This window comes from Gymnogyps californianus, chromosome 1 (genome assembly GCF_018139145.2).
Source record: "Gymnogyps californianus isolate 813 chromosome 1, ASM1813914v2, whole genome shotgun sequence".
Taxonomy (NCBI): Eukaryota; Metazoa; Chordata; class Aves; order Accipitriformes; family Cathartidae; genus Gymnogyps; species Gymnogyps californianus.
In genome coordinates this window covers 99,021,526-99,045,431 of record NC_059471.1, presented here as the reverse complement: position 1 = coordinate 99,045,431, position 23,906 = coordinate 99,021,526, and the positions used below count along the sequence as shown (strand labels likewise).

General features: G+C 40.0%; 1 protein-coding gene across 1 annotated transcript in view; it reads right to left on the bottom strand.

Moving 5' to 3' along the window:
• DSCAM (DS cell adhesion molecule) overlaps positions 1-23,906 on the bottom strand; it is a 443,556-nt gene that overhangs the window by 294,610 nt on the left and 125,040 nt on the right. The gene's annotated exons all lie outside the window — the stretch shown is intronic.

The window sequence follows — 23,906 nt, the reverse complement described above, 5'->3', positions numbered from 1 at the left end:
GCACTTGTCTTCCTTTTCCCTGCTACCTCCAATGCACCTGGCACAGCTTAAAAAAATACACAATAAAAAAACACAATACCAACCAAAAAAAAACCCAAACCTTTTCACTTGCATCATCATCCGTGTTTCATTTTCATTCCTTTCCACAGTTCAGTTTCTTTCAAAAATACAGTGCCTGCTAACTTCTCATTCACACAGAGTTAAGTCTGGAGCAATTGTGGAAGCGGTGCAGTTATACGAGTATAATAAGACATGAGAATTCCTATATTTCATAATTACTGCTAACTCAAAATATGGGTCAGAGCCTAAAAACTGATTAGCCCCTTGAGCTTTTCATGTCTCTTCTTGTCATGAATGGCATGACAGGGGAAGAAGAATAAACAAGCCTTCCCCCTCACACTCAGCATACAGGCAGCCTAGGGCACTGAAACCCTCTATGCATAGGCTAGAAACAGCATTGGCATGATAGCTACACCAGCTTTCCAAATCTAACCTGTCATTATGTTTCAGTCCTTTTTATAAGGGGATCCTCTTTCACATTCCTTTCAGACTGATTTCATGCCCCGAATTCTCTGAATTGGTGCTAAAAACTTGAACCAAACTTCCCAAAGATGAAAGCCTAGTTTGTCCTCAGCATCCTGCCAGTATTTGGATTTATTACTGGAACAATCATCAAGAGTACAAGCCATGTAGTAGATCTGAGATATAGGCATCCTGTCATTACGGACAGGATCTCTATGTGATCATTTTAGATGGCTCACCTAGTACTGAACAGATCGACACGCTTTTACTCCCTATCAGTCTTGTATGAGAATCACTGAGTTAATGATGAATGTCCAGGCATCGTTGTTCAACTACAGAGTCACGCTGTGTTTGGTATTTCAACTGCATGGATGTTAACGCAAACAAAAAAATGGTTGTCCTCGTATTCTGAAACAGGGCGTTCCAAAGGTCCAAGGGACTGTTTTTAGGAAATGACCTTCAGTGTATGCAGTGCAGTAAAGACAGTCTTCTTCCATGTAGCATAAACTATAAGTGACCAACTTCAGCATTTCCACAGCAGACAAGCACAGTGAGGCACAGCTTGTGAAAAGGCACAAGTTTGCTAGGATGCATCCAAAATTATTTGAGTTCTAGGCTGAGTCATCTAGCAAGCCACCATTTGGACAGCTCAGGTCTATATTAAAATCTCTACAATAGCTAACAGATAGGGTACATTTTACAATAATGGCAACAATCCTGAGTAAATAATTCCATGGATTCACAGGCTAATTTCTAGAATAACTACCAGGTTATCTTTGTGAAGAGAAGACTTAAGAGAGCCTTGCATTTTACCACATCTGTACATTCATTCAAAGAAAACCAAAAAAACCTGAGAGTGAAAACACTCCTACATTTTTTTTTTTTCAGTTCTGAACTACAGGTAGAACACTTATCTAGGATATTGAAATGTTACATTAAAATATGTTTCTGAAGAGTTTGATGTGTGCTTACACACACATACTACACATACTAATTAAATCTTCCACTCAACAGCAGATATGAAAATCAAAATGGTGAGAAAGAAAATTAGGATTCTTTTGTTGAGACAGAAAAAGTGATTTTTACCTCAAAACAAAAAATTGCCACTTGAACAAAAATTTATGTTATCCTTTATTTCATTTATTTTAAGTAATTGAGCTCTGCAATTGGTATGACAGGAAATTATACTATTATACTATGGCTTGATGGTCATTTTCTCTTAATTATTAATATCATTCCATTGGGCAGCCCGTCCTTGCCCCAGGAGGCATAGCTACAAGGAATTCAAACTGCTGTTAAGCAAAGCGAATGCCCCATCCAGATCTCCATGGAAATCAAGCTGGCTTGTACTTCTCTCTGGGAACTAGAGTCTCAAATTGCTGAAGGTTAGTTTGTATAAGCAAGTCCAACCCACATGGGATGAGGAGGAGATGAAGGTCAGCAAAGAATATCCAGTTCTTGCTCTGTAAACGTGTTTTGCTTCGCATCTAAAGTTGCGACTAGGAAGGGCTTGATGCAACACAAGAGGAAGAAATAAGAAGGCAACACGAGATTTTTCTTTCCAGTATGTTTCATGCAGTCTCAGAAATGCTTTTTGACAGGTCCTCATGTGTTGAAGAGGAATTCTTCAATATGCAATCAGCAAGGGGGTCTCTGTAGATGCAGGTTGGCATATGGTATCTCAAATTTCTCAGTGACAAGTGGCATGTTAGCAGAGCAACAGAGTAGCAGGGAAAAAGACGTTTTGCTAATCACTCCCTGTTGCCCACACCCTCAGGCAGAATCATATTGCTTTATGCAGATGAGCTCATAACAGTTTCTTCAATTTAGCTTTTATATAAAAAAGTGCCAGCTCCTAACGCTATGTCAACAGGCACCCGAGGGCCTTCCACTTTACATTGCAAGTGTATTACTATTTAAAGATGAGCTTTTAGCTTAACATCATTGCTTGCCTTCAGAGTTTAATTACCGCCCTCCCCATGAGGCCCAATGAGCCATCCACTCCTCCCACGGGAGTTCTGCCTGGCAATGATCTTTAACTAAATAAGTAAATGCCAAATAAGCACTTCTTAAAGATGCAGTGTCTTGTTTTCTGCCCGGCTTTGAAGCCTGCAGAAGCCAGGCTCTGATTTGCATCTCACTGGCAGCAAGCCATGTGGAATGTAGAGATCTCAGTTATAAATCTCATCTCTGATATGAACTAGAAAGGGGATTTAAAAAATGGAAAACTTTTTTCCTTTGCAGTTTCTTGTGCTGAATTATCCTACATCATTACCTATAGGCAGACATAAATCACTGAAACAAGAGCCTTTTGTACCCAGTTACACCACCCGTGTCTTATGCAGCTACAGCACTCTATACAGCCTGCATTTGCTACAATACTCCTCCAAATTATCTTCCATATTTCTTGCCACCACCTCTGTCTGCAATAGAATAGTAGTATTACAAAACAATTCACTCCCTTGAAATAAATATCCAAGACTTAATATGGGTCAACACAGATGCACTTAATTCTGTAACAAGTCAAGCTACTGGGCAAGACACAAAGGCTGACTCAACAGTGTCCATAGAAACAGGAATTTAAACAGACTTTTCTTTTAAAGAAGGAAATAACAAAAATTGGCACAACCAGATATGATTTCTGAGACACGGCAGTATTACAAAGCACCTACAGACAAAAAAGATGATCCTAGTTCTTAGAATCCTATATCCAAATACATAGTGGCACCCAGCACACAAAAAAAGCCAGCGAGAGATGAATGAACAATAATCTAGGACCCAACAGGTATCTTTGCAAGTGCCACTCACTCAGCAAACCAAGAAACAGGGAGGAAATACAGCACTGCAAAACAGCAAAGAGCTGTTGCACTGTGGAGGAGACATGATGTATACGCTCCTTGCATCATCTGTACTTCAAAGCAGCATACACAGCTGTGACTGAGCTGGAAAGGAACAGACTAGGTGATCTGCTTCACCTTACTTCTCTGCTAACAGGAAAATAACCCATTCTTGGCATATCCTACTGGAGTAGTAATCACGACACTTCATTATTTCAAAAGGCCTAGACATTGGCTGTGGTTTCTACGGTACTGTTCAGCACATGTTGCAAATGATATTGTGAATGTCTCTCTGGGATTTGTGCCTGGCTTCAGAAACAAAATTCAGGCTCTACCGTCAGAGTAGCTTTAAAGAAGAGCGGGTCTGAACTTAAAATAAAACTTTTCAGAATATAATTAGATAGACATAATGAGGTTTTTTGTAACAGTTGCAAGAAAGCACTTTCTTCCACTGTGTTACAGAACACAAAATCTCTAATCATAATGTTCTGGACTAAATAAAAGTACTTCCATTTAACACAGAGATGGGAAAATACTGTTTTGTTTGTGCATCAGGTTGGAAAAACATGCAAGCTTCCAAGCAAACAGAGTTCACAGCAGATTCGCCGTCTTCAGAAGAAAGCAGAAAGCTACAGTTTCTTGCAGGCTCCCTATGAATTATGGATGTGTGGTTATTATGGTAGCAGGCCTCCGGCAACATTTTACTATAATGTTAATTTTCCTCTCTTTGATTTTCCATTATTTGTATTTATAAGGAAAGTTATCAAGCATCAAAAACCAGGAATGTCCTTAAAATAGTTACTGGCTCTCTGAAGGTGTGAACTGTAGTTGAATGAAACTGGTTCTTCCTCATCTTTAAGCTTTTATTTTTATATTGTGTTCCTCACCAGAGCACTTGAGCGTTTTACAAACATGACCGTTCCTTCCTTTTAAAACACTAACTAAAATGAAAACTAAGCACGCATTTCTTCACCTGTCAACTCCCGCCCGCGCATGTTGCGGAGTTTGTTTAGTTACTGTGGCAAAGCAAAGCCAGGCAAGTGATTTGCTTTTTTTCTTTTTCCTTAGACAAAATCATTCATGATAATTTCAGTGGAAGGACATGGACTCTTTCTGTATGCAGTTTTAACTCCAAATCACCATTCTGAAACAACATAATTGTGCAGGAATTATGTCCACACACAGACTGTCTGTTCCTTTGAGAAGATTCTTCACTGGCTCGACTAGATTTGGAGAATGGCATCATAACAGGTACTCTGCTGCCAGTACACTTCTTTGAACAAGACAGCTAATACTGACAAAGAAATCCAGGTACGCGGATCCTCAACACAGATCAGCCATTGCTTCTGTCCTCCATGGCATGCAGCTTTTGAATACCGAATAAAAATAATAATAAAAAAAAGTTGCTCCTGAGCTGGGTGTCATTTAGGGCTTCTATTTGATTGTATTACCAGAGGGACTAATTTGCGTGGGTGTTATCTCTGTGGGCCTGCCCATGGCTAAACAGCATGACACCTCCTCTTTAAGCCTGCACTCTCACCACTGCAAGGGAGCAGAGTGAGAGTGAAAGGCTGGAAAAAACACTGGAAGTGAGGAGTAAATAGATGCTCAGGATCTGCTTGAGAGGACAGAAGTGAGAGAGATCGCTACTGCAATGATTATGAAAGGAAAGGTGACTTTCCTCACTTCGCCTGAGTTCGTCCCTGGAGGTAAGGGCAGGAACACTGCAGCCAGCAGGAATGCCCAAAACAGCATGGAAGCCAGCAAGAGACCTTGAGCCAGCCAACCTAGAAGGACAGTAAAGCAGAGAAAGACTGCCACAATGGATGACTGCTGCTGCAGAGCAGCAGTGAAGGCTTCCATATTTTCTGGACTTTAAGCACCTGTCAGTGTGGAGAGCTGCCAGGAGAGGGCAGGGAGCAGGGATCCTCCATCACAGCTTGTTCAAAATGGTCTTGGCTGGGTTGATGTTTATCTGCAGACTACCCTCTGCTGACTCCTGCCCTAAGCAACTTCCTGCTCCTCTCATCCAGAAGCAGTCAAAGGGCTAATTGGGTCTCACATGTTACTAAATCACTGATTTTAAAGAATTTAGAACAGCGTCAACAAAATTCCTCATATTTCAATGCTGCAAGTTAATAAAAACAAGCAAATTCACATCAAATAGTCCCTTAAATTTTGATATCCAAGCAGTAAAGAATCAGATCTTCAATGAATATGAAACAACATTGCTGGTTTTAGCTAAAAAAGCCTCAAAATTTTGCTCCCTCAGAAAAGATGGCCTTTAATATCTCTACCAAAGGGCAAGCATATGTTTCATCAGAAGAATGTTTTGAACATGAGAACTAACTCAGCATCAGCTTCCACCATCTTAGGTACTTTATACCTCCTCACATGGTACCCATCAGGCCGAAGCAAAATACAATCTCAAGTAAGTTGCACTGAACATGTATGCAATGTGCATGCAACGGCTGACTAACACAGCAGCATTGGTGTGGTTCCTGCTGACACAAAAGCTCTCGTCTTGCTAAGAGCTACAGAGGGCTTAGGGGTCAACACAGAAACTGTGACTAACAGTGTACGGCTGCTGTAAAATACAGCTCCATCAGTCAGAAATCACACAGAGGTCATTACTCACGTATCTTTTAAAATGATCTGGCACGATATTCTCGCTGTGTTTATACAGGTATTTCATCAGGGATGGAAGATACCTATACTAAATATTCAACTCTGGAATCACTTTCTGTTAGGAAAAAGTTTCTATATTCTACTACTTTAAAGTTTGCTAGATGTTATTCTAGTAACAGTTCAACCAGCAGCTGAAAATGTAAATATTCACAGAGCATGGTAAGGCCCAACATGAATAAAAATATAGGAAGGTAGTTGCGTGGACCCTCATTTATTCCATTCTTCCTCCGTGCTAACTTTAGACACCTAACATTGGGAATCACTGCCTTCAAGCATCATTGAAAAGCCAAAGCTACATGCAAACTTCAGGGCGTGTCTTAGGTGGGGTGATTTCCTTGCTGAAAATGCTGTTTTCCCTCTATCAGCTCAGCTCCCAATAAAGACCGAGGCAAAAGTATTCACCGAAAGAGGGTGCAGGGGGACAGGACTGTCGACAGTTAGAGGAGCAAATAGTTAGGGAGTGGATTTCTTTTAACAGCTTGTCTATCTTATAGACTCATGGCAAAGGTGATACTTGAAACCTCTCAGGAGTTGCCATTCTGCTTTGAAACAGTTAAAAGTATTACACAGCCTTAAGACTTACACGTTTGCTCATGTCTGTGTTTTAAGAAGAGAAAGACAGAACTTCCTAAAAAGATGTTGGCAAGTGAATCATTCCGGGAGTCTTCAGCTATTTTCTCCACATTAAAAAATTATACTGAACAGTTTTCCACATGCTACCCAATTTCTTGACAGCAATATTCCAACTGTGAAATCAAACCTCCCCTGTGTCAGAAGACCCTTCTTGCATGGTTAAATGAAAGCAGTAAGTTATGCCACAAGTAGCACAAACTGAAGAGCTGGATGCTATTATACAGCCTTCTTACAGATTTACTCCTTCACTAAATATGGTAATGGTATTATTTTATATACATACTGTAATCACTGAAATATGTCAGCTATCTGTAAACAAGCATTAAAGATCAGATAAAAACAGATTTCTTATGTTTCAGACATGGATTACTGTTAAAATCCAACCCGGAAATTGAAGCAATCCTAAGCATCTTTTTTTTATCAGCATTACAGCTCCAAACCATCTGTACTTAATTGTAAGACAACAAATTGTCTAAAAACCAGTGAGGATTAAGAGGACAAAGCTTCTTATGGACAGTTTATATTAGAGAAATTTAAAGACTGCTAAGATCACAGCACTTCTTCTGTACTTGTTTTATTTCAGTCAAGCCCCTATGTTTATCTTCTTCTAAGATGGAAATACATATAGCATGTTGATCGTTGCCACAGCGTCAGTGAGAGGTTTATCAGGGTCTTAAACTTTGATGAGAAATCCACTGCTAGCTTAAGAGCTTGCTGACATTTGCTCCTAAAGTTCATGCCGGGCAAGAAGACCAACTGCTAACCTCCAGTGCTCCACTGACTCCCAGAACTGGAGAAACTGGGCCAGTAGAGTAGGATGAGAGGCATTTTGCATACCATGCTTCATGTATAGCAAAGCAAATAATTTCATTTATGCAGAATGAGGAACAGATATTTGGTTACAGCTGGGTGGAAGGGGAGAAATGGAGACGTCAGTCACCAAATGGGTCACCCAAGCACAGACTCTTTGGCGTGAATGGCATTATGTTAATCTCCTCTTGATGAATACCTGCAATATCCTGAGCAGCTCCAAAAATTTTTCAAGTGTCATGCTGTGCTGGTTTTGGCTGGGACAGAGTTCATTTTCTTCATAGCAGCTAGTATGGGGCTATGTTTTGGATTTGTTCTGGAAACAGTGTTGACAATTCAGGGATGTGTTCATTACTGCTGAGCAGCGCTTACACAGAGTCAAGGCCTTTTCTGCTTCTCACACCACTCTGCTTAAGCACACTGCCTTACTGGCTTTCCCAGCTCATAGGTCCAATTAAGATTTCAGACTGCATTTTAAAAGCTGAAGAGTCAATGTGTAAACCTATTGTGGTGGGTTGACCCTGGCTGGATGCCAGATGTCCACCAAAGCCGCTCTATCACTCCCCCTCCTCAGCTGGACAGGGGAGAGAAAATAAAATGAAAGGCTTGTGGGTCGAGATAAGGACAGGGAGATCACCAGTTACCATCATGGGCAAAACAGACTCGACTTGGGGAAAAATTAGTTTAATTTATTACCAGTCAAAAATGGAGCAGGATAATGAGAAATAAAACCAAATCTTAAAAACACCTTCCCCCCCCACCCCTCCCTTCTTCCCAGGCTTAACTTTACTCCTGATTTTCTCTACCTCCTCCCCCCTGAGTGGCACAGGGGGACGGGGAATGGGGGTTTGGGTCAGTTCATCACACGTTGTTTCTGCCGCTCCTTCCTCCTCAGGGGGAGGACTCCTCACACTCTTCCCCTGCTCCAGCCGGGGGTCCCTCCCACGGGAGACAGTCCTCCATGAACTTCTCCAATGTGAGTCCTTCCCATGGGCTACAGTTCTTTACAAACTGCTCCAGCATGAGTTCCTTCCACGGGGTGCAGTCCTTCAGGAACAGACTGCTCCAGCGTGGGTCCCCCACGGGGTCACAAGTCCTGCCAGCAAACCTGCTTCAGTGTGGGCTCCTCTCTCCATGGGTCCACAGGTCCTGCCAGGAGCCTGCTCCAGCGCAGGCTTCCCATGGGGTCACTACCTCCTTTGGGCATCCACCTGCTCCGGCGTGGGGTCCTCCACGGGCTGCAGGTGGATATCTGCTCCACTGTGGACCTCCATGGGCTGCAGGGGGACAGCCTGCCTCACCATCGTCTTCACCACGGGCTGCAGGGGAATCTCTGCTCCGGCGCCTGGAGCACCTCCTCCCCCTCCTTCTTCACCAACCTTGGTGTCTGCAGAGTTGTTCCTCTCACATCTTCTCACTCCTCTCTCTCGCTGCAACTGCTACTGCCCTGTAACTTCTTTTCCCTTTCTTAAATATGTTATCACAGAGGCGCTACCACTGTTACTGATGGGCTCAGCCTTGGCCAGCGGCGGGTCCGTCTTGGAGCCGGCTGGCATTGACTTTATTGGACATAGGGGAAGCTTCTAGCAGCTTCTCACAGAAGCCACCCCTGTAGCCCCCCCGGCTACCAAAACCTTGCCACGCAAACCCAATACACCTACAAAGCAGCACATCCTCCAGGGCAAATGTCTGCGGCCTCATAACCTCTTTGTCTCAAACAAAGCTGCTTAATTTGGTTTTTTATGCTCTTTTATATCTATACACATGCCAAACTCTTCTGAGAAGTAATCTTTTTAAGGCAAATTTGTATAGATATGCTAAAAAAGTGGATTATGTCCATACCTCCTAGGCAAGATGGAGCTTCCTGAATGGGACAGTTCAGTAGAATCATACTAATTTTTAAAATGGCCACAATCCTGGATTTATAATTCCATACTTTTAAACCAGATCCTATTCCACAATTAATATAGACGATGAAAATTATATACCTAGTAGTATTTTCAAGAAACACATTTTAAAAATTGTGTTTCTTTAGGAAACAAAACCAAAAAAAAGAAATTCTAATGCTCTGTAGGACATTTCTTCTAATAATTAATTTCATTTTCATGCCTGTTACACATTATTACAAAATGAAACAGTGAATAATACAAAGTAATTTTTATTCAGGTATTTTTTCGGTGGTAATTATTAGTTCCACTGTATACCTCTAACTGAATTTCACTGACATATTTTAATTAGACAAGGAAGATCTTGTCAAAATGAAGAACTGTTTTATCTACTTCTTAAAATATTTTTTTCATCATTTTCTTACATTTCTTTTTCATTTTGAATTATGAGAAATACCGTTTGTACAATTTAGTGTAAAAAACAAGTTAGATATCTGTTTAATAAAACACAGCTCACAAATATATACAGCTGACATAAACCTAAACAGCAACTTCACTCTTGTCCATATGCTAAGGCACGTTCTACACAGAGCATACCAACTAATGTTATAGTTCCCATATGTGTACACCACGCTTGTGTCAATAAAACTGTTGCAACCCACAGGGGGGAAGGAAAAAAAAAAAAGGAAAAAAAGTGAGAGCCACAATGCCAAATTGAGTTTGGTTTCCAAGCCCTAACTGCTGAGATTCCTCTCAGCCCCTGGGGAAAAGCAATTAAATGTGTATCCTGCACATATTCATCTGCTCATCCTACCAAAATCAAGGAACTTCCAAATTTTCTAGATTGCCTAAAGTGGGTCAGGAACTCCAAGAATAACTGATAACTTCCAGCTTCTAAAATTTCTGTACGATTCAGTGTAGATGCTAGCCACAGTGACTACTTTGAAAAATTCTCATTTATTCTAGAGGAGTTACTCCAGGGCCGCTGAACATCCCTAAAAGTCAGATAAATATTGGCTTATCATCAAAGACTGCAGAATAATACAGACTGTAAAACAGAAAACTGTCTGGGGAAAAAACCCCACCTAAACCCCCAAAAACTTCCATTCATTGAAGCTCCTCAAAATGAAAGATTTGCTCAAAATTTCCATTAGAAAAAAAAGCCTAAGCCAACTGAAATATTTAGGCTTGTCAAAGCAAGGTAGTGAGTGCTTTGTTCAGGGCGCATTTGAGCTGCACTGAGACAGTTCAGGGTTTTTCATGCCTCTTGTTTCCCTTCCAAGCCAGGACCTGCAGTCCTGAATACATCTCACAGGATGAGCCATGCTGACTCATGGCTATGCGTTTCCCTCCTGCCTTATAAAAGATGCCGCTCAGAGAGGAAAGCTGGTCCACAAAGACAGACGTGACACTTTGAAAGGGTTAACCTACTACAGTTAAATCTTATAATAATTAAGTATTGTTATAGTCTTATAATCTTTATAATTACTAAGTATGCCAGACAGATCCTGTTCTGTTTTCTGCTATACAAAGACACACAGACATTCAAGGTCATAAAATGACTGATCTTGTGGACCCAAGCAGAAAACACTATTTATGCATGGAAAGTTAACAGAACAGAAGTAGTAAAATCTTATAAAACTGTGAAGTGTGAGACAAACAGTGCAGTATTTGTTATGATTGTTAAAATATTATATAGCAATGAGGGTTTTGCAGATATTGCTGAAGAGAAATATAATAACATGAATATTTATTTAATAATTAACTTGCTTATATTGTATTCTTTCTAACCCTACCCCTTAGGTTCTGGAACTAAATGCAATGGAGCAATTAAGTTGATCTTTATAAAAATTAAAAGATGAAAGGTCTCTTTCTATGGCTAGAAACTATTATGAAACAACACTCCCCCCCCCCCCCCCAAAAAAAAAAGTAGTATAAACTGCACATCGAAAACATACAGCTCATCTTTTTAACAATTGTTAAGAACAACAATTCCAATTACCTGGTTATACTACTATTCCAATGTGAACATCACCCCCAGAAGCTGTGATTAGCTCCTTACCTGAGTTTACAATCCCTAAATACTAGCTGGGATTTTTTCATGAGTCCTGTCTCATTTCCTAGTATCACCTCTGCCCTCACAGGAGAAAGAAAATAAAAAAAAAAAGGTTTCAGATTCATAAAAGTCATCATTATCTCCTGACTGGCTTAAAACAACACAATCAACCTAGGCATAAAACTGTCAGCCTGGAGGGAGCTAGAGCCTGGACATAATGCACCTGTCCCCCACTCTCTAAATTGCCTCCCTACTGGATATCACGTCAAGTGTAAGAGTTCAGTCTGAACTTCAAGATGCTTAATGATCCGCAACCGGGATCCCTAAAAGACTGCCAAAAGCTTGAGGACTGCCTTTGCCTACTTTAACATCCTGGCACTAAGGAGAATCAGAGACATCCACACTAGTGCTCTTGTCTAGGGAAGCTTTAATACTATTCTATTCTGCAGTGCATGCAATGTTAATACAGATTTCAAGTTACTGTAAAATGTTGGCATTAACTGCTCTATCAAATTAGAAAGTCACCTTTTAATTTCATTCATTTCTCCTTTCCTTTTAGTATGTGTTTTGGTAAGCCTTCCCTCCTTTTTTAGGAGATACTTTACCCTTAGATCAGTTTCTCCTTCATTTAGGAACTGATATTATTATCATCAACTCTCATTTCCCCCAAGGTGTTCCTCCTCCTTAAAACTGTTCCTTTCCTCAGTGGCCCATTTTGGTCTTTCTTACCTCAGAGTTGGGTTTTTCCCGAATCATCTCTTTCCATTCCTTTTCAACTCATCTACCACCACCCCCTTCTCCCCTATATTCCCGCATTTTCTTCCAAGGCACTGAATTCTCTCCCCCATGTATATATACTCACAGTTCTGCTCCCAATAACTCTCTCTGTCTCTCCCTGACCCTGTCACATCTGTCAAACAAATTATATCACATTCCCTAACTAGGATATAGATCTCTGAGCAGGGGACCAGTGTCGGTCCATTCTCCTCAAGGGTTGCTTGTTACTGAGGTGGGGAAACAGAGGGATAGCTATTCTTCCCCATTCCTTTCCATCCACCTGCTGGGGAAATCATGTAACCACAGGGATTGTTAATTTTCCTACCCAAAATGGAAGAAGAGACAGCCTATGTAACTGGCCTAAGCAATACTGAGGAGTGCTAGGGCACAGACCACGTGATGGGAAGCTCTGTTTGCTTACTCTGACAGCAGACCAAGGGCAACAAAAAAATGACTACAGGAGCTGGGCCAGCTGAATATCCCAAGGAAGAGACCAGCCCAACCGGCCAAAATTCCTTGGAAATGGTTGCACCATCAACACCAGTCTAGGACCACACTACAGACTTGGAAAACACCAGCAAAGTGGTTCAGACCAAAGTCTTCCAACTACATTCTTGTATGCAGTTACATCAGAGAATCACCTCAAAAAACATGCAAATCTAGAATGAGATTCACCTCATCCAACTTCGGCAGTCTGAGATGATCAGGTGGGCACCCTCTAATCAATGGAGAGAGTAGGACCTTTCCAAAAGGGGATGTATGCCATTCTAAGGAAGGTGCCTTAGATCAGGGAGGTGAAATTACTCACCTATTTCTATAGCTCATCAGACAGAGGAGACCAAGATGGCTAGTTTTGGTTAGATCACTGGAGAAGATGGACCCTTTCCACGACAGACAGTGTGGCACTTCCTGCTTTGAAACACTACCCCAGTATAGCAAGCACTCCTACCTTCCAATGTTTCCAAGTGAAGCAGAAAGTGGTTATCTAGGGTGGAAAAATACACTGCAGAAAGCATTAAAAGAACTTTATGCGTTGTTTGAATGCAATAAAACTTCAGGCAATGACAATGAAGACTCTCTAAGCTCGATTTAAACTGTGGAGAATCCTATAAGACAATGAACTTCTAGGGGGAGTCAGCCCTATCTGGCCATGTTTTAACTGCATCCTTAAAAAACATTGTGTTCTGAGTCTGAGCAATACAGTTTTATGGAATCTGAATTGACACATTACTTAGAACACTGATTTAGCGGCAGTCATAACTGCCCCAGGAAAGTAGTTTCTCTGCTGCAATAAACCAGGTTTATTAGGTGGTTGTCTAGTAATCAGTCTGCAGCGTGATTATTATTATTTACTATCACCTGACTTTACTCTTCATTTAGTAATGGTTGACAGATGAACAAAATTGCGGAAAGACTTTCACCTGTCTTTCACGGTGAAAATATTTTCTAAAACGTTTTGAGAAGCATTGCATTTTCATGCACACACACGTTTATTTACATACATATGCACACACACACACAATTTTATATTTTATTTCAGAAGACATCACAGCAGAGTAAAGGCTTAGATACTAAGTCTGCTTTGGTTTAACTGTTCCATTCAGCTTCTCTGTTAATTCTGATGCCTACAGTTGTTTGTTTCATAATTCACCACGTGAGTGCCTGCTGGGAGAGATTTTAATACCTGATTGCTCTTGGCTTCAAGTAAAGGAACGTCCTTCATCAGGGACAAGATGGGGTTGGTGAGAATTTATGAGCCAATGGCTAGATGTGACTACTGGGTAGAAATCACTTTTATTATGTGCATAAAATGGTGTTTGGATTAAAGGACAACTACATTTCTCAAGATGACAACCAATCCAACACCTTAGACAAGAGAATAATGCCTGCAGTTTGGTGCTTGATTTTAGTGACTTTTATGCAGGTTTTCACTTTGACTTACCTAAGAATGTAAAGGATAACTGAAGCACAATGGATATTTAGTTTTTATATTTCATAAAAAGGCAAATCTGACAAAAATATTTTCTGTAAAATAAACATTGAAACCTACTTAGATACTGAAGATAAGACTTGAAAATAACTCTAGAGAGACATGAGTCAGAAGTTTTCTTGATGACTTCCTTTCAATCACATTTCTGAGAGTAATCAAGGTGGTCTCAAAGGTGTTATTATTGCAGGTTTTGATAAAGATAGCTGATGTTTTCTCCTAAAATGTATGCTTGCAGCAATTAATACACTTTGCCGTTGCCTTAAAGGTATGGTTTGAGACATCAGAACCTGACGGATCTATCCTAAAATAACTCTTTTATCATAATTCTTGTACACGTTGCTATATGAACAACCTTAGTCACAGGGGTTTTCCTGTAATTATTTTATAATAATATTGTGAAGAACAGAGAGGAAAATAACAATGAAGACTCACCACAAAGTAAATTTTGCAAATAGAAGGAATTTCGGGAGATTTTAAGGAAAAACACAAACTCACACATATGGGAGAAACAAGAGATGACCTGGAAGCTTGAAATGTTGCTACCACCTCCCTCCCACACATATCAAATGCCATTTTTACATTACAGTTCCTCTGTTGGTAGATCCAGTCTAGAAGATCCTCCTTATCAGACAGTTTTACACCCTCCCTGCCATGTCCTTGACAGGTTCTACTGGTTATCACATCCCAAAGCAAACTAATACCAAAACAAGCCTTTTTTATTATTGTTTAAAAGGGAACATTTCATATTCAGGGTCTCATTATTCAAAGATGATCACACAAGAGAGCTGGCCATTTCCTCCTGCAAAGTGAAAGGAGTGATCAGCTGAAAGAAGAAACCTAACATGGAAGTACAGCTCTAGATATTTTAAGAAGTCATTTTACTATTTAGATCTTAGCAGTCACACAAGAGAAACAGTTAAAGTGGTGGGTAATCTCCTGTGGAGGCGACAAGGATCAAGTCACTTGGGGAGGGTGTGAAGAAGGTTGAATGGGAAACTCCTCTGGCCCTATCTGCTGTTGGAGGAGTAGTAACTACATGGAAAAAGAGAATAAGGACTGTGATGAGCAGGGATGGCTTACTTTGGAAGGCAGAATCAGTTCCTGCCCCAGTACCCAACTCTTGGACAGTTAATCCCACTGCAGGGTGCTTCCACTGTAGCCTTCTATAATGCACAGCCTCATGCACTGAGCTGAAACATCTGAGACAACCCTGCAGTGGGGCAGGAAACTCAAAGAGACCCAAGTAGACATCTAGAGCTAGAACTCCCTTGCTGGTCAACTAGAGCCCTCAAATGCACTGACCTGAGTGAGTGAGTGCAGCTGCACTGCACAATGACACTCCAGTAACAAGCAGTGATTTGTTTAGTGTGCCTGATGGCAGGATTAGCATTTGATGCATGATTAGCATCTGTGGTCATCTGGAGCTTCTCTGTTCTTGCTTTATTACCAGCTTTGGTTGAGCAGCCTTTCACCACATAGCAAATAACCTCCTTTTCCTAAAGTACCCAGCTATTCAAAAGAAATTATTTGTGTCAGGTGACTCTGACTCAGGGCAAATTTGAAGTGTAGCTTGAACCTAAATATTTATTGAGAGCAAGAACAATAAAGTGGAGATGTATTCTGAGAAGATTAGATTTGCTGCAATTGTTTCATAGTCCTACCAGCAAGCGCTTTCCTTTCACATGTAGCTGTCTTTTTCACCCTTCTCTGAACAGCTGAAGGACCATACAAAAGGAAATTTTTCCTCAGAAGAAAAATCACTACTGTCTGCTCAAAGTGTCCACCTGAAAACTAACAGTCTGTGCTTAGGAAACAACTGGGAACAGAGGGAAGGAGAACAAAGTGCCATATTTGTAGAGGTCTTGAGATATCAAAGATACAGTTAAGTAAGACAGAGTTAAGTATTTCTGAAAATACCACTATGCTAAATGCATCTACACACCCACACAAATCTCTCCTACAATCTCAGCGGTGCTAAGATTTCACTTGAGAACATTGTCTATATCAGAGTTGCACAATCCTCCTGCCACAAGGGTATATAATATGTGTTTTAGGACAGGCAGAAAGGTTGTGATATGACTAAGAGGTATCTGATGGTATTTTTAAGTTTATGAACTTCCTTGTCTTCTCATTGTAGCTGTTTGTGAATAGCTTCAAAGAAAGAAACAAAATTAGTCCAGTGTAAAAAGAAATGTGCCAGGGAGAACAAAATTATGCCAGCTGGTCTTTGCCTTATGTTCTTCTGCTATTAGACCTGAAGTTTTTGAAACCAAAAATTCATACCATAATTATTTAGTTGTGGTCTTGGAACAGATTTTGTGCTGATTCTATTTAGACAGAGTCAAGAAAACATTTCTTGACTGCTTTTTTTCAGCTCTCAAAAAAAGCCACCTCACAATTTATTTTCCTCAGATTTTTTGCAACAAATACATTTTAGTATAATAAGATTCCTCATCGTAGGTAATCAGACACCTTCTGCTCCAACAGGAGGTACTATACTTTCTTCCCTTGCTATTGCTCTTTCCCTCCTAGACTTTATTTCCCAGGAATTTAGATATCATTTAACTGTTGGTCCCTTAACTCAGTACTGCTATTTCTGTCTAATTAAATGAGACTGTAGTTGAATATTAATATTATTATACATCTCCTTCCTTCCTCCAGTCAATAATCCCTCACAGGTTAAGTGCTTCAGACAGGAAACTTGCTGCAGATTTCAAGGAAAACTTTCCTTGAAAGTTCCAAAGACATCATTTGATAGGATTTCTAGTTCTCCTATACAACTTTATTTTTCTCCCTTCAGCAGATATTTTACTTTGGAAACACAAAGAAGAACATGGAAAGGTGGAATACGGTGAGGACATATATAACATTGGATTTACATTCTGTGCCGATTCTCGACAGGCAGTACAAAGAAAACTGATAAAATCTGACCAGGAAGCTGACACTGTATGAGAACTATCAGAGGTGCAAAACTTCAGTTGCACTTCTAATGGATTTGCTCTTCAAGATGGAAAATAACCCAGTCAGTAACTGTAAGAATCTATTGATTTAAAGTTAGCATAAACTAGATTGCAGAGGACATTTAAGTGCACACTTTGTTTTGGCTCCTGCCTAGTGGTAAAGCTATAAAATTAAGTCAGTCAGAATAGAAGTGTATGTTAGACAAAAAGGCTAACAACATCACTTGAGTCATTCAGTTGATCGGAAAGGATGGTAAACCTCTCTCTCTAATTACTGGAAAATTTGCTGTAACATACCTCAGTGTTTAAATTCATGTCATTTCAATGACCTCTCAAAAAATTATATTAAGGTTTATTTAATTAAGGTTGCACAATTTCCTAAAAACAGTTCAGTCACTAATTTTATAACTCCTCCCAAAATTTCTTACTTGTATGAAATAGCCTGTTATCTCTACATCTTTCCTGTTTATTGTTCACACTACTCATACCTCATGCTAGGGCTCTGACTAGCTGGAACACTTCTTTGAAAGTTCGTTAGCAAAAATCCAACTTAGGTTTATACAGTATACTTTCCTCCGACACATACATAGAACCACAAGCCTTAAGAAGAATAATATTATTTTATTTATTTTTCAAGAATAGTAACCATATGCTGAAGTACCTATCTGTTCACCAGCATTCATTTAAATAAAAAAAATTTTCATGAGTAACTAAACTAATTTACTCTTTTACTAACTTCAAATCATGCCAAACTGTATCTCATCAGTAATTTTGAAAATGAAACATCATAAAAATGCAAAAGAAAACACACTATTTAAAAAGAAAGAAGTCTAGGGATGCATATGTACGTTGCTCCTGTGAGAATATCAGCTGTTAAATTCTGATTTAAATCCCCTAAGATTAATTTGTTCAATAAATGTATCAAAGGTATTAATAAAACAGGAGTTCTGTGAAGCAAACAACTTTTAATTCTACTTGTACAGGTCTGTTCACTGTCAAACACCTCTCAGCATTTCTACCATTTTATAAGCTCTGTCCAATCTACCTCTCCTTGATTTGAGCAGTCTACAATTATCCCGCATTTTTTTGTCTAATTTATGATGGTGAAGCTTTATTGAGCATCTAACACAAATAAAAGCTATATGTGTCTTGAAGTTACAATTCACCTAGTAGTAATAACGCAGCAAACATGAATTGTCCCCCTGCTTATGTGACCAGTGTGGCACAATTTTAATTCTCTGTCTTTATAGTGTACTAGTAATGCTGTAGATTTTGTCAAAGCAATGAGGAACTTGGGAATGTGTTCCTGTAAAGACATTGGGTTACCTAACCTTACCTAGCAAGTGGAGAAGAGAATAGCAATGTGTCAATAACACGAAACAGAGACATTGTCTTTTTCAGTTTTGCATAACCTTAGACCAAAACACTAGATAAACTTAATTCATTCTTGTATGTATTCCATATTACTCCACGTGAAGATACTTCTTGAAGTGCTTAATTAGCTTAAATGTCTAAAACCATCAGTGTTTTACCTCTTTCATTTATTAATGAAACTATTTTCAGTTTAGTCTTCATTTTTCCTCTGGCATGCTTGCTCATATGATGCGATTGATTTTTATTCTGTACGATATACTTCTGTATTTATAGGTTTCTAGAATATGGTGATTTTTCTTTGATCTTTTTTTTTTCCTTTTGATCTTTTTTCCCACCAGTAAAAGCTGTTCTTCTATACTCCATTTTTTCCCCACATAAGACACTAAACCCATCCGTTTCTGTTTTGTTTTCACCACATTTCTTTATTTCTTGCCTGCTTTATCTTTTGATTTCACAACAGCACTTCATAAAGTTACTTTATTACTCACTGTTTTTTGAATTTTTCTTTTGTAGTAACACCAATGACTAAACTGTAGAGTGCTCTAGGTTGCTGTAATGTTTGCTTTCTTTCCACTACATCACACATGCTCCCTATACTCATTCATTTCTGCCTATTCAAATTCTTGAAAGCTTATACTATGCTGCTGTGGTACTGTATTCAGTCTTGCTTAGCACACTACATTTAATAAACTTAGGGCTACTGTCATTAAAATTTTACTTTTGTAACCAGATATTCTATTAATGATTTGCAGGTCCAACATGGTTCCCACCTCTCCTTGAAATCTCTGTTGTTTGGGTCATGATATAACCCCTCTCTAAGCCTAAAGGAAGGTCTGATTTCCCACATTTAAGTCATCCAACAAGTGGCCATGCATTGTAAATCCCATTTATAAGATTCTCTGTGGTTCCCACCTAACTGTAGGTAATCTGAGCACTTGAAACTCTATTTTAATTTTAAATCTGCAGAAATAATAAGTCTTTCCAGACATTTCGACTTATACCATTTTCCACATTTTTTTTCTTCTATCACTAGTTAGGCTCAAGGTGATTATTTTCAAAAGGTATTTAAAGGAAGAAGGTGATAGGAGCACAGGATACTTCAGGTAGGAAGGCACCTCAGGAAGTCTCTAGCCCAACCTCATGCTTAAAGCAAGGTTAGCTCTGAGACAGGTTGCTCCAGCTGGGTCTTGAAAACCTCCAAGGACGGAGACGGCACAACCTCTCTGGGCAACCTACTCCAGCACCTAGCTGTTCTCATGGGGAAAAAGTTTTTCTTCACTCCTAGGCTGAAGCTCTCATTTCTTGTTGTCACTCATCCTCCCGCCATGCACCTAAGAGTGGCCTGCTGTAGGTCCCCCCTGTCACCAGGACATGCTGCGGCCTCCTGTCCAGCTTGCTGCCCCAACCCCCAGGGCCTTTCCCGCAGACCTGCTCCCCAGCCAGGCAGTCCCCAGCCTGTGCCCTGCCAGCGGCTTGGTCCATCCCAGGGCCAGGGAGAGGAAGGTGGGTTCATGCGGATGGAAATCAGGAAGCACAGCTCCTACTTGTCAGAGAGAGCAGAATTTTATAGACACTATGCATACATATGAGGCAGCAAATCCGAAGTTTGGCCCCTTCACACATGCCCGCTCTCTTATTTATTATAGGTTTCAATAAAAATAATTTTTAAAAATATAACAAAAAAAGAAGCAGTGTTTTGATTTCTGAGTCCGCAGCTTCCATTCTTAAAGAAAAAGCTAGGGACAGAAGAGATCCCTGAATGTGGCATCTTTAGGATTTGCCATTGAGCTCCAGTCCCATGCTGAGGCAGACTGAAGCTCACTAATCATGGTGTTTTCCAGCCAAGAATAGCACTGTTATCAGCCACATGCAGGCTTTGACCCCCGAAGGCTGCCTATTGTGCGGCAGGCCAGCAGCATCTTGGGCCGCCAGCAAGGACGATAGATTGACCTGCTCAGCCTTTGCAAATTGAAGCTGCCTGAAAAAAAAAAAAACCAACCAGGTTTAATACCACTAGCTAGCTGAGAAGAAAAAAAACCACAAAACCAGCACAAATCTTCACCTGTCACTGGCAGAAGCAGATACCTGCAATGAATCTGATCTAGAGAGCAAAGAATAGTGTTTCAGGACAGAACAATTGGATGTATTTAGCCAATTAAGAATGCTGCAGGTTTAGATCACATATTTTATTTTCAAATAAATAGAAAGATGCGACAATAAACTGCAGAAACATTGGAATGAAACAGAGGTACTGCAATGAATATGCAGCAAAATGCAAAAATCAGAGAAAATCTAAATCACAATAGAAGAATTGGAAAAGTAGTTCTATTTTTTTTAAGGCTACCAGTAAAAAAGGGGGAAAAAAAAGCCAAAAAGCATTAATCACAAGGAGATTCACTTTGCACAAGGACATTTTCCTTGCAGAGATAGTATGGCTTTCTGGAATGTTCTAACTGCTAAATAGGTTAAAAGATTAGTGACATTAAGAAAACAATTTTCAGCAACACTGAAGCAAAATGTTTTCCACTGGGCTATGAACTCCATCCATGTTGGGTTTGCAATAAGGGGTCTGTTTATACTTTTCTACCACAAAAAAAAAACATTAATGGCAATTATACACATACAGAGAGCAGACTATACAAAAAGCATAAGGGAAGAGCACTATTTTAATTTCTTCCCTGCACGAGTTTCAAAGGCAAAGAGTTTCAAAGGAGGGATATGATCCCTCCCATTTTTCATATTTAATAATACATTGCATTATGCTGACAAACTGGTATTTGAGCCTTATTAAATTAATTAGTAAATAATTTTTTAAAAAAAATTGTTCCTGCATAGAGGTGAATTCATCCCTGCACAAGGAAAACTACGGTGAACTTCAGTGCTCACTTGTCTAGTGCCTCGCAAATGCAAATTTCTGCACTTTCTAGGCCTTAAAGACTAGAGAACTCAACTGAAAGGTCTTAGCAGAAAAATAAATATTTAGAGGACTAAATAAATAAATCCAAGAGGACTAGTCCATGAGATGCAAACATAGGGACATTAATCGTTAACAATGCTTAGTAAATGACAGCAAATACCATTTGGCTTTAAATTATTCATCTCTATGTATTTAAATGGCCTGACACAGAATTGCAGTTGGAGAGGAACCTTTCTGGCCTGCAACATATACATCATTTCTTTACCATCTTTTCTTACACTAACCGCAGGAAAATATCTTGACTAATTAGAGCAAGATTCTCAAACCAAGGTAAGTATTTCTTTTCTCAAATTAAAACAGCACATCCCACAGAATTCAAGGTAATAGAAAGAACTATGCCCAATACCACAGCCCAAAACACTTTTTCAGGTAAAAATTAGTGCCAGTCAAAACTCACAACCATTTCCAGACTCCTTTGTATCACAGTTATTAACTTTGGAAAAATGGTGAGTCATGTCATGCCTAAAATGCAGCCAGACCTGTGACTTTGCATTCAAATCATCCTTTCTAAACCTCATGTGAAGCATTCGCCGTTAACAGAAAAAAATCTCCATGTAATAACTATATTCCTGATATTGCAAAATCAACTTTCAAAAGGCCTAATACTTTCATTTAAGCAACATTATACATTGCAGATTTCAAAGTTATACAGCATGTTATTGCTCACTCAAACAAAGATCTTCGCTGTAGAACTTAAAATCCAGTTCACTATTCTATCATAAACATATGCAAAAAAGAAAAAAAAGAAAAAAAAAGCACAGTTCAGGTTGCTATGCTTTGTACTGATAATTACCTGATTCTGTATGCTAGAATTTATTATCGTGCATTTATCTTCCTTTCTGGGACTCACCTGGGTAATTACATTAGAAAGTAGTCACTGTGGTTTCAGAATAAGATGAGGATCTATTTTTGACAGGTCACCATTGGCGACAATTAAAAGCAGCTGCTTCTAGCAGCTGGGGTTATGCAGGTATGCTAGTTTAATGCAAACTATACAATCAATCTATAATGTAAATATCTTTTAAGGACTGAATTAATGTTTGACTGAATGAACTCAGACGTTTTACAAGTCAGAGCAAGCAAAGTACTTAGAGTTATCAAACAAATACTAATTTAAATAATGGCAAGGATGTGAGTACAAGAGCTGAAATAAGGTGGGTAGTTAGAAGCAAAGGGTGGCACAACTATCTTCCATTCACATCGAATTTCCCTTTTTAAACGAAAAGCCACACACGGTAGATGGTAGCAGAGAGAAGACATAGCGGTGCATCGCTGCTCAGAGCGCGGTCCCCGGCAGCAGCACGGCCCCGGCTGAACAGGGAGGCGAAGGCCGGCCGGCTGCCAAGCGGCCGCCCGCACCGGGCCACCTGCAAGCCCTCTGCTCCGGGCTCCCGGGGACCCTGCGCTCCAGCTGCCAGACCTGGGACTGGCTGAAAGGCTAAAGCAAAGCTGGGTTCAGAGATCTACCTACCAGGCTGTAGGGAAAGGGGTTTCCTCCCCATCTCCCAGTACAGCGCCCTGGCCTCCCTGTGCTCCCTTCGACCTGCACACCAGAAGCAGGGAGCGAGAGGGGAAAGAGGCACTGGCGGCACCACCTTGGCTGGGGTGCAGGGAACAGCCCACCTCCCCCATACACACCTGGGGCTGCCTCCTCCCCTTCGTACATGAAATCGAGTCAAAACACTGCAACGCAATCCACAAATTGCCACAAAATGCACAGAATAAACAAAAATTGAGGAGCCTTTTCCTTCAGCTACTGATCCTGTTTCATGGTTTTGTGTTTACCTTGCTACAAAATCCATGGAAGTGAATAGAAAATCAGGTTCATGATACAGTGAAAAAATGCAAGCGTGAAAACTGATTACTGAACTGAAATGAAAACAGTTCATTCTACTTCTCACAACGCAGTCAAAAAAGTAACATTGCATTCCCCAGTCTGATCTGCCACCATACCAAACTCTTGGTATTGCTAATTAGAGAGATGCCTAGATTATTGCTTGGCCCCAGTTCTTAAGTTTAAAGTAGTGTGTGGCACAATCTGGCATATTGGTATGTAAAGTTTTGGCTTATATTTCACAAACACGAAGCCTCCGGTGTAAAATCTGACAGGCTGACTACAATTTTGAAAAGGGACCTCAATACCAGGATTTGAATCATGGCACTGATGTGCCACCTTTGAGAACTGAAATCTTTTAATTAAACACATAGAAAAGATGACGTTAAAAGATGAAACTTAAACATAAGAGCTGAGAATTTAGTTTCATGACTGAGGCATAACAAGCGTGCGCTCCCCAAAGACAGGCTTACAGAAGTAACTTTTGAACGCAGACAGATCTGCAAGAGTTAAACATCACAAACTGGTAGCTGCGATGGCAGAGGCCTACTTAGTATCAATC